This window comes from Octodon degus, unplaced genomic scaffold (genome assembly GCF_000260255.1).
Source record: "Octodon degus isolate 3935 unplaced genomic scaffold, OctDeg1.0 scaffold00112, whole genome shotgun sequence".
NCBI classification, from domain to species: domain Eukaryota; kingdom Metazoa; phylum Chordata; class Mammalia; order Rodentia; family Octodontidae; genus Octodon; species Octodon degus.
In genome coordinates this window covers 3924983-3935878 of record NW_004524688.1, presented here as the reverse complement: position 1 = coordinate 3935878, position 10896 = coordinate 3924983, and the positions used below count along the sequence as shown (strand labels likewise).

The window sequence follows — 10896 nt, the reverse complement described above, 5'->3', positions numbered from 1 at the left end:
AGCAGCAGATGCAAAGATTATACACTATGATCACATGGAATTTGTGCTGCATATGCAAAGATGATTCAAAGTATGCAAATCAGCAAATGTGATACATCACATGAACAGAATAAATGTAAAAAAAGAAAATAATCCTATATGATCACTTCAATGGAGATAAAAAGCATTTGATAACATTCTATATCCCAGGGCTGGGGAGATAGTTCAGTGGCATAAGCACTGCCTGGCAAGTGCAAGGCCCTGAGTTTGATCCTCAGTACACACACACACACACACACACACACACACACACACACGTAAATAAATTAGGAAAGGAAAACATTCTGGGCTGGGGGAGATAGCTCAGTAGAATAAGTGCTTCCCTGGCAAGCGCAAAGGTTTGAGTTTAATCCTCAGTTCCGCCAAAAAAAAATCAAAAACATTCTATGTCCCTGTATGAAGACCACTTCAAAAACTCTGAAAAATTAGATAGAAGAAGAATGTATCTCAGCACAAGGCTACAGATAACAGGCGTACCTCCAGCATCACACCAGAGGTTATGATGAAATTGTATCCTCTAAGGTCAAGAACAAGACAGGTATGTCCCTTCTCACTACTCCAGTCAACATAGAACTGGACATCTTAACAAAAACCATGAGAGCAGAGAAACACATAAAGGGCATCTAAAAAGAAAGGGAAGAAGTAAATTGATGTGCTCGTAGATAACATGAATTTATACTTCGTAAAACCCAAAGACATCACCAAAAAGCTCTTGGAATAAACAAATACAGTAAGTTTAGAGGATACAAACTCAACCTACAAAAATCAGTGGCATTTTATGCACTAATAACAAAGTCACTGAAAAAGAAATCAAGAAAGTGATTCCACAATAGTTTCAAATAAAATAAAACACCTAGGAGAAATTTAACTGAGTGATCTCTACAATGAAAGCTTCAAAAGACTGATGGAAGAAACTGAAAAGAACACATATAGAAAGACTTCCCATGTTCATGGATTTAAAAATGTACTATTGTAAATGTAAAACTATCCATACTACTCCAAGTGATCCATAGATTCAATGCAATTTTTGGTCAACTAAAAAAAATCTTCATAAAAATAGAAAAAGAAAATGCTCCAATAATTTGTATGGATTCACAAAAGCCTCCCAATAGCCAAAGCAATACTAAACAAAAGAACAAAGCTGCATGGATTGTAATGCCTGACTTTAAAACACACTACAATGCTGTAGAAACCAAAGCAGAATAGCAGTGGCAGAAGAGCAAACAAAGACCAAAGAAAGAGAATAGAGAACCCAGTCTATATATTTATAGCCAATTTTAGACAAAGGCAGTAAGGACAACTAGAATCTTATGCAAAAGTCAACTCACAATGGATCACATATCTCAATCTAAGACTTCAAACCATGAAACATGAAGGAGAAGCTTTAGGATACTAGTCTGGGTAAACATTTTTTTTTAATATGACCCTAGCAGCACAATTCACAAAGGCAGAAATTGACAAATGGGAACCAACAAACTATATAGACAACCTACAAAAAGAAAACATTGCAAATTATTTATCTGACAAGGAATTACTCTACAGGGTATTGAGGAACTCAAATAACTCAACAGAAAAAATAATAATAGCAACTAAAATAGAATCTGATAGACAAAATGGGCAGGGGATATAGCTTGGCGGTCTAAGCACCTGCCTAGCAAGTGCAAGGACCCGGGTTCGGGCCTGTGTGCCACATGCCACGCTGGTCCTGGAACCCCAGGCAGGTTGTGCCAGCCATCGGAACCAGGTATGGTGGTGCACGCCTGTAAGTCCAGCACTGGAGAGGCTGAGATAGGACGATCACTGTGAGTCCAAGCTGTGTAGCAAGACCTGTACTAAGCAAACAAGTAAATGAATATTTTTGAAAAATTTAAAAAATAAAAAATATACAAGTGACCCGAAAAGGCATTTCTTAAAATAAAATACACAAATCTTAAACAAGTATACAAATAACAAAAAACTCAAATCAATATTCATCAGGGAAATGAAAATTAACATAATGCAATATCATCTAGCCGGTTATTAGCAAAGAGACAAATAATAAATAAATAAATTCAGGATAGGAGGCAGAGAAAGAGAAACTGTCAATATAGTGTCAGTAGGAATAGAAATTACTACAGCCATTACAGAAAGCAGTATGTAGGTTCCTCAAAACTAGAAATAGAATTACCACCTAACCCAGTGATCCTGCTGGATATATACCCAAAGGAAACAAAATCGGCAGGCTGTAGAGACTTGCGTGCTACTTCAGCAATATTCACAATAGCTGAAATATGGCTGCAGTCAGCTCAGGTGCCCTCGGATAGATGAATACAGGAAAAAAATATACCTACATAATGGAATAGGATTCAGCTATCAGAAATACGAAGGTACCGTAATTTGCAGCAACACGGGTGGAACTGGAGGACATTGTGCTAAATGTAATAAACTAGGCACAGAAAGACAAATACCACATCTTCTCCTGTACATGTTGAAGCTAAAATGTTGCTCTCAAGGAAGCAAACTGTTACTTAGTGGTTACCAGAGCTGGGAAGAGTGCAGGGAGAGGTGGGAACAGAGAAAGAATGGCACAGGGATGCAGCTGTGGGGCAGCATCCCCTCTAGTGTTGTATATAGCACGGTGGGATCACAACAATTAGCTGTGTATTTCAAGAGCTTGTAGAGGGGCCGGGGAGATGGCTCAGTGGAATAAGCGCTTCGCGGGCAAGTGTAAGGGCCTGAGTTCAATCCCTGGTTCTGCCAAAAAAAAAAAAAAAAAAAAAAAGCTTGTAGAGGGGATTTTGAATGCTTCCAACACAGAGGAGTAATGCTGGAGATGACAGATATGCCAATTACTCTGACCTGATCATTACTTCAGTACATATATATGTGTGCTGAAGTGTCACACTGAGACCTATAACTACGTATAATTATGTGTCAATTAAAAATAAAAATTATAGTTAAAATAAGAACCACCTGAGGGCCAGGGAGAGCTCAGTAGAATAAGCTCCTGCCTGGCAAGCGCAGGGTCCCGAGTTCAGTCCCTGGTACCGTAAAACAAACAAACAAATAAATAATTGAATCAGCAGTAACCTATTTACATAATTGTACAAAGCATTGTTTTGACCCAAATTCAAATTGGATTGCTTCTTTTCAAAGGTTTTCAGAAAGATATCAGTAACTTTAGATTATTGGCATAATATAACGTAACAAAATTTTTTAAATTGCTTAATTTAAAAGTGCTCAGATGGATACACTTATATCCACCGATATAATGGCTAACGATATGGTGTGTTTTCCACTTTTAAGGACAGGTACAAGCTTCAGTCAGTCCATGGCAATAATAAAACACATCTCTGGATATCCCAGTTCACCAATCTGTCTTTTTCAATTGTTGAAACTCAGCCCAGTCAAATTAATCATGTTTAAAACAGCTTAGTTTTGGGGGGTGGCGAGATGGCTCAGCGGAATAAGTGCTTCCCTGGCAAGCGCAAGCGCCTGAGTTCAATCCCTGGCTCCACCAAAAATAAATAAATAATAAAACAGCTTAGCTGAAACACACACACACCAGTGTATATAAAAGTGGAGACATCTAACTGGTGTATTAATGTCACTATTCTGTTCAGAGCATTGTACTCCAGTTATGTAAGAGGACTGGGAGGAAACGGGATAAAAGTTATTCAGGATTTCACTGTGCTGTTTCTTGTGAATCTAGAGTTACCTCAAAAGAAAAAATTGAAAAAACAAGCAGGAGCTTATGCCACTGAGCCATCTCCCCAGCCCTGAAAAAACACAAGTAAGGAAACAATATTATATGTGTTTGATCTCTAGTATTCCAAGACAATGTGCATGTGTTATGTATACACATGCAGATTCTATGCACACGTGTGTGCACATAAGAGCCAGGGGCACGTATTTCTATAAAGATAATCTAAGAAATCATTAATTATTTATGAGGAAGAAAACTAGAGAAGCAACAGAATACAGATTTACTTTTAAAAAAACGTATTAGATTGTTACAGAGTCTCCCTACGCATCTCAGACTCAATAGTGATCCTCCTGTTTTCAGCCTCCCCATCTCTGGGATTACACCTATTCGCCCAGACTCTGTGGCTAGCTCCGCCCCCCGGGGTGGGGGGCGGGGCACATGCACACATGCCGAGGGGATCGAACCGCATTCCATCACGCTTGCCTAAGCTTGCCTCAGCAAGCCCATTAGTCCCCTGAGCTAGGGTTAGTCCATCGGTTATCAGCTTTTCTTTTCACTACCTATCCTTGGTGCATTCTGGATTTTGAGCTATGATCATTTTTCACTCAACAAATTATCTCTGAGGACTGATGAAAAAGTAGACATTTCAAACACAAAGCAAACAACACAAAGCAAAAGGCAGCTTAGCACAGGACGAAAGCCTAGTGATGGGGCACAGGAGCGCCGCCGGGCAGCAGCACCGGAGCATGCGGGGCGTGGGCAGGGCTCTTACGGCTGGAGACGCAGTAACACAGTCTGCAGTTGATCCTCCGGAACAGCTGCTTGTTGATGGGCCAGAGCACCAGCGTGAAGAGCTGGATGATGTTCACAATCAGCCCGGAGGTGATGAAGACGTAGAAGAAGATCAGGTGGCACAGGAACTGGGACTTCAGCAAGGCAACGAGGTCCATGGCGTGTTGTTTGTTCAACAATAAATAAATACCCGCTGCAGGATATGTCCAGAGGGAAGAGAGATCCAGGGCTCAGGAAAGCGTCTAGAACACACATAAATGTCAAACATTAGCAAAAGTACGCTTTTATAGTGGGAACAAAGTGCTCTTTAAAAAAAAAAAAAAAAAAAAAATGTGCTTGAGGTTAAACTCATTGTCCACTGGTTGATTTATTTCTATTTGGCCAACACTGATTCCTGGTGGAGGTGAGCACTCGGATCCTCCCTTTAGTTCCCCGAGTACTCCGTGCAGTCGCTACTGTTGCTGTAGATGGGGAAACCGACGCCTGAAGAGGTGAAGCGGTGGAGGCTGCGCTGGCCTGGGCTCGGACCCAGCTCTGCGGCCGCTGCGGGCGCCACGGCGGCGCTGGGGGCCTTGCCTGAGCCGCGTCCGCCAGCTCCTGGCTCCTCTTTGCCTCTCTTCCTCCACTTGCTCAGGCCTCAGCTCACTCCTCCCTTCCAGCGGGACTTCCCTGGACCCAGGCTTCTTGTTAGGGGCACTCTGCTGGGGCAGCTCCCGCGGGAGGACCCCACACAAGTACACGTTGCTCAACTCCGCCAGCACAGTGGAAGGCCCAGCCTCCTCTCAGGACTGTCCGCTTCGCCATGGTTATATTGGAAATTATCAGCATCTGCCCAGAAACCTAGAGCTGCTGTCTGCATACAGCTGGAGCTCAGTTATTTTTTAGTATTTTTAGAATGATTTAATGAAGATAGACAAGGTCTGAACTTTCCATAATAGCAAATGCAAAAAATGATGCAGAAAAAAATGTGCCCTCTCCTGCCACCCACACCGCTTAAGAGTTCTACAATCAGAAGAAACTGAACAAGCAGAGCAGCCTAGACCCATGGTCCTGTAATTAGCATCCAAAAGAAGAAGAAAACAACTTCCTGGTGTAGCAAATAAAGACCTTGAGAAAAGGGAAAGGCAGGATTTACGTAAACTGATGAAAAGCGGGTGGAAGCATGGCGCCTGGAAGCGAAAGTCACGGCAACTATCCCAGAAAGGTGGAAGTTCTATGACCAACCTTTTAACAGTAACAGCTGACAGATCTTACGTTGTTTCAATATTATTTTTAAAAAGCTTCATAATGCAAAAAATGAATAATCTACTGATAGTTTCATATGTATCATATAATACAAAGATTCCCCCAAATCCAATGAGATGAGTATTTCCCATTTTTTCTGAATGAGAAACTGAGGGCAGGCCAAATAGCTCAGCGGATTAAAGCAACTGCAAGTAGGCACAGGGGCCAAGGATGCAACCCCCCGGGTACACTGAGACAGCAATTGAGACTGGGCATGGTGGCACACTTGTAATCCCAGCTCTTGGGAGGCTGTAAACAGGCGGATCACTAAGAGTCCGATCTAGTAGTGAGACCCTGAACACCCTGCAGACCCTTCCCTGAAATACAAAAAATAAATAAAGAAATAAACTAAAGAAACTGAAACCACTCCCAGGTTGGGTAGATGGCTTGCTTACTCTTAGTGCTTCCGTCAGCTGATCTTGGGCCCCGCTTCAAGGTCGTGCTCACCTTCCAGCACCTGTGCAGGCTGTTGTGCTCTGGAGTTGCGAGGAGGGGGCTCTCCTCTGCCCAGAGCATGCAGGGGAGACCCAAAGGGCAAAAGACAATGTGGCCAGCAGTGAGGCTTATGGTCACAAAGTATGCTGAAAATGGGGAAGATGAGACTTGCGCCTCCATCACCTGCACTGCATTTGGGGAGGGTCACACTTATGAAGACAGTCCCAAGGGGCACGCTTACACCTGCAAGGACCGCCTGATGGAGGAAGGGAATGCCGTGGGATTTGGGCCTGATTTCCCGGCCGTCAGCCCGGCTGAGACTCTCCATTCTCTAGGCCCAGAAGCTTCACTCTGGCACAAAAAGAGCCTCTGCAGGGTCAAGGGTCACCTCAGGCCCTCCCTGCCAGCGTTTCCAGACATTTGCCGGCTGTGACCCTTCTCTTGGCTTCCACACTCCAAGCGTTCTGGGAGGAACAGGCAGGAAACTGGCTTCACTCCCCGGCACTTGACTTTAGCATAAGCAGGATTCATTTGGGCACAGCCTGGCAGTCTGATGTTGAATATTCATGTAACTGCCTAATTGTTCCTGGATTAACCACTAATAACTTCCAGGCAATCTAACCACAGAATCTGAGTCTTTACTGGGGTTTAGTGTTTGTAAAATGTGTGATAAATCATTTGCTTTGCTGATTTAACAGTAAGAAAAGGAAGTCAACTGACACCACAGATTCAAGGATTATGAGCTGCATTCCCCTGCATCTGACTCCGGGTTTAGAGTGCTACAGGAGAAAAGAAGGATTTTTTTTTCCTTGCAAAATTTTAAGGACGGGGCTTTGCCCAATAGCTCATTGCTTAAAGTGCCGCTTAGGTAAATGCAGATAGGCGCATAGGACCGTGGTTTGATTCCCAGCTTCAGAAGCTGTACCAGACCCACCCTTAAGGCAGCCTGAAGTAGCCAACAATAAATAAATAAATAACTCATTCTCAAAATTTTAAGGACAACCAGGGCCTCAGGTGGAACTCTCACTAGTACCACAGTATCATCTAATACTGAATCAGTGGGCTGGAGAGATAGCTCAGTGGAAAAAGTGCTTGCCTGGCAAGCACAAGATCCTGAGTTTGATCCCTGGTACCAACAAAAAGTAAATAATAATAATAATAATAATAATAATGAATCAATGATATCTAAGGACACATGCACAAGTTTCAGGAGGAAGCAGACAGCCGAGCCTTGATTTTTATCAGTCCCAAAGTGTGTGACCTCCACGTGTGTCCTCAGATCCTTGTGTGGAAGCTGGCATAGGGCAGAAGCTCTGGGCTGCCTGAGTTTTAAGATCCGCCCTGTGTCTGATCTGCAAAAAGACACGATAGATTTTAACCAAAATTCTAGGTGTGGTAATGGTTTTAAATTTTGTGAAGCTTAAGCTGGTTGCCGTAGTTTGGATGTACTTTGTAGCTCCAAGCTTCATATGCTGGATGGTTTACCCTCAGCAGGGCGATCCTGCTGTCTCCTGGAGTATTGGTTCTCAGGAAAGTGCATTGTCAGAAACTCCATTCCACCTCAATTCCCCTTCTACCTATCTTCCTGAAAGAATTAGACATCCCATTACAGTGCCACATGCATACCAATGTTTATATCAGCACAATTTAAATAACTATCTGGGAAGCAGCCTCTATAAACATGAATGGATAAAAATATTATGGTATATTCTCTGCCATAGAGAAGGACAAGCTTCAGTCATTCATAGGAAAATGCAGTCATTCATAGGAAAATGGATGCTCCTTGAGGCCATTAATGTTAAGTGAAATAAATCTTAAATGTCACATGCTTTCTCTTACACGAGAAGCTTAAAATATAAAGAGCAAAATAATAGATCAGAGGAAACTGGGAGACAGATCTTTTGGAAATGGGAAGAGGGACCAAGAGAGAAGGAAAGGAAGAGGGAAAGATGAAAAAATAAGATGTGTTATGCTTCCCAGTATAACCATTGTGTACTGAAAATATGTGCTGATGAGAACTGGGGGGGGAGGGGTACATTGTTATAAAAAGTAAGGTCCAGCCACCCCAATTTCTGGTTCCCAGTCCAACCACATGCTGTCTTATGTCCTATGCCTCCACCATTATGCTGTTCACCACGAGACCTCACCCAAAGCCAACAAGCAGCAGGTACTATGTGCTTTTCAACCTACAGGACGTAAGCTAAAGAGACATCTTTTCTTTATACAAGAGCTAGTTTCTAGCATTTTGTTATAGCAATATGTTATGGTTTGTATCTAGATGTCCCCCCAAAGCCTCTTGCAGTCTTGGGGCAGCTACTGGAGTTTGTGACTGATTGCTGTGGGTGTGGATGCTGCACCTGCCCTGGGGCAGGTAATATGCATTACAGTGTGAGGAGGGGAGAGAAGCTAGCTGCTTGAGCTGCTGTTACCTCTCCCTGTGCTCTTGCTCTTTGCCGCCACCATGAAAGGTTGCTCTTTGCCATGTGCCGCTCTGCCTTGGACCCCGCTGAATATGGACTGAAACCTCCAGGAACTGTCTGCAAAATAAACCTTTCTTTCCTTCATTTTGAGTGTCGGTATTTGTCCCAACAATGAGAGAAGAGTAACTAAGACAGAATTGAAAGTGAAAAGAAAATGAACTAGATTCATTCTCAAATTTATATGCATAAAAATTATAAGAATAGTCAAAGAATCACCTGAAGGCACAGGTGTGGTAGCACATCTCTGTAGATACTCAGGAGGCTAAAGCAGGAAGACTGCAAGTTCAAACCCGGCCTTGACAATTTAGCAACTTAGTGAGACCCTGTCCCAAGATTTTCAAAAAGGGGGTGGGCCTGGGGATACAGCTGAATATAAATGCTCTGAGTTCAATGCCTAGTACCACACACATAGAAAGAAAGAAAGAAAGAAAGAAAGAAAGAAAGAAAGAAAGAAAGTGCTATGAGTTTATTAAGTAATTTAACAGACTTTGACTCTTTTAAATATCTTTTTTGAGATGTGTTCTCACTCAGTAGTTTAGGCTGGCTTTTTTTTTTTTTTTTTTTTTTGGCAGAACTGGGGATTGAACGCAGGCCTTGCGCTTATTCTACTGAGCTATCTCCCCAGCCCTAGGCTGGCTTTTGCACTCACTATGTAGCCCAGGCTGACCTTGAACTCACAGCAATCCCTTTGCCTCAGCCCCCAGAGCGCTGGGATTACAACTGGGTACCACCACACACAGCTTAGCTCCTTATTAAGGCCAAATTATATAGAGGTGTCCACTGGATAAATATTGATGTGCCTTAAATTTACTCTTGATAAAAAGTTTGGGGCAACCATCCTTCCCATCCTGAATAAAGGAATGCTTGCTTTTCTAATGTGGCAATTATCCAATTTAATGTCAGGCCAAGAAAAGATGGTATAAATATCTGAGCAGTGATGAAAATAGCTAGAGAGAAAATATTTTTAAATGCTTTGCCTATTTCCCTTTCAGCAAGAAAGTTAAGGGGAGAATCTTTTCAGCAATTTCACTTTAGAAGGACATTACATGAGGCAAGGAATGTTACTTCTGAGAGTATCAAACCAGCAACTTATGGAATTTATAAATCAACAAATGACTATGAAGTTGTTTCTGCCTCGTATTTTTATGTACAGAGTTATTTCTTATAACCAAGAGCAACCGTGAAGAGCTCCTGCACTAGAAAAACTCAAACTGCTCCTGCCTGTGGCTCGTGTTTGGTACTTAAGAGACTGACACAGCGGTCATCTGCTCACCTGTGAGCTCTGAAGTGCCACTTAGCCTTTTCCCAAAAGTCATCTCACGACCTCGAGTGTGGCCCGCTGGCTGTCAAGTTCCTGCTGGGAACCCCTGCCAACAGCCTCACACTGCGGCGTCCGGCTCCACAGAGGCAGACAGGGGAAACACCACGGGGGCTTATGGGACGGGGGCTACGGAGAGGGTTCTCACCTGGTGGCACATCCCAGAGAAACGATACTGCCTTCCAGTGTACGAAGGCATGATACAGAGGGGACTGTTACAGCATGCAGACATTTTAAAGAGAAATCACAGAGAATAGGGAAAAATGACATTAAACATTATCAATTTGTATACATTATCTAAATTTTCCAAAAATAAGTCAGACTCATAAGTGGTTTTGTTTGCTTTTTTTTTTTTCAGTACCAGGGATTGAACTCAGGACCCTGTACTTGCCAGGCAGGTGCTTATTCTACTGAGCTATCTCCCCAAGCCCTGACTCATAAGTTTAATCTCTATCTATGCATCATCTCACCTGAATACTATTGGATCAGTGTCTAAAATATCGATAAAAGAAACTACCACTAGCTTGAAAAATAATTTATTCCAAACGACCTTATTTCCCAGGCTACTGATAATTTAGTAGATTTTGAATTTAACTAACCATTTGACAAAATCCCTGATAGTCCTGAGGACTGTTGGCTAGAAGCCTATGTTATACTAATTCATAGTTATTTTAAAAAATAGAAAAACTGTCACTAATGTTAGGAGAAGATGAGAATATATCAAATGAAAGGAGTATACAAGGAAGCACTGCATCGTAAGATAACAATGTGTCTAACACACATATTCACACCCACTTGTAGTGCTGGATCATAGTTATCTAGTAATGGTGGTTCAATTCTGGCTGCAAGCAGGCACACAGGCC

At 42.4% G+C, this 10896-nt stretch overlaps 1 protein-coding gene across 3 annotated transcripts in view; it reads right to left on the bottom strand.

Moving 5' to 3' along the window:
• Positions 1-10896, bottom strand: part of Agpat4 (1-acylglycerol-3-phosphate O-acyltransferase 4) — a 127889-nt gene that overhangs the window by 83670 nt on the left and 33323 nt on the right. For 2 of the 3 annotated variants that reach the window (XM_023699195.1, XM_023699194.1), the window contains exon 2: positions 4497-4758. The gene's annotated coding sequence lies outside the window, so the exon portion shown is untranslated. Of the gene's footprint in view, positions 1-2369; positions 2412-4496; positions 4759-10896 lie in introns of those variants that run through there. The other variant, XM_023699196.1, reaches the window with a different exon arrangement.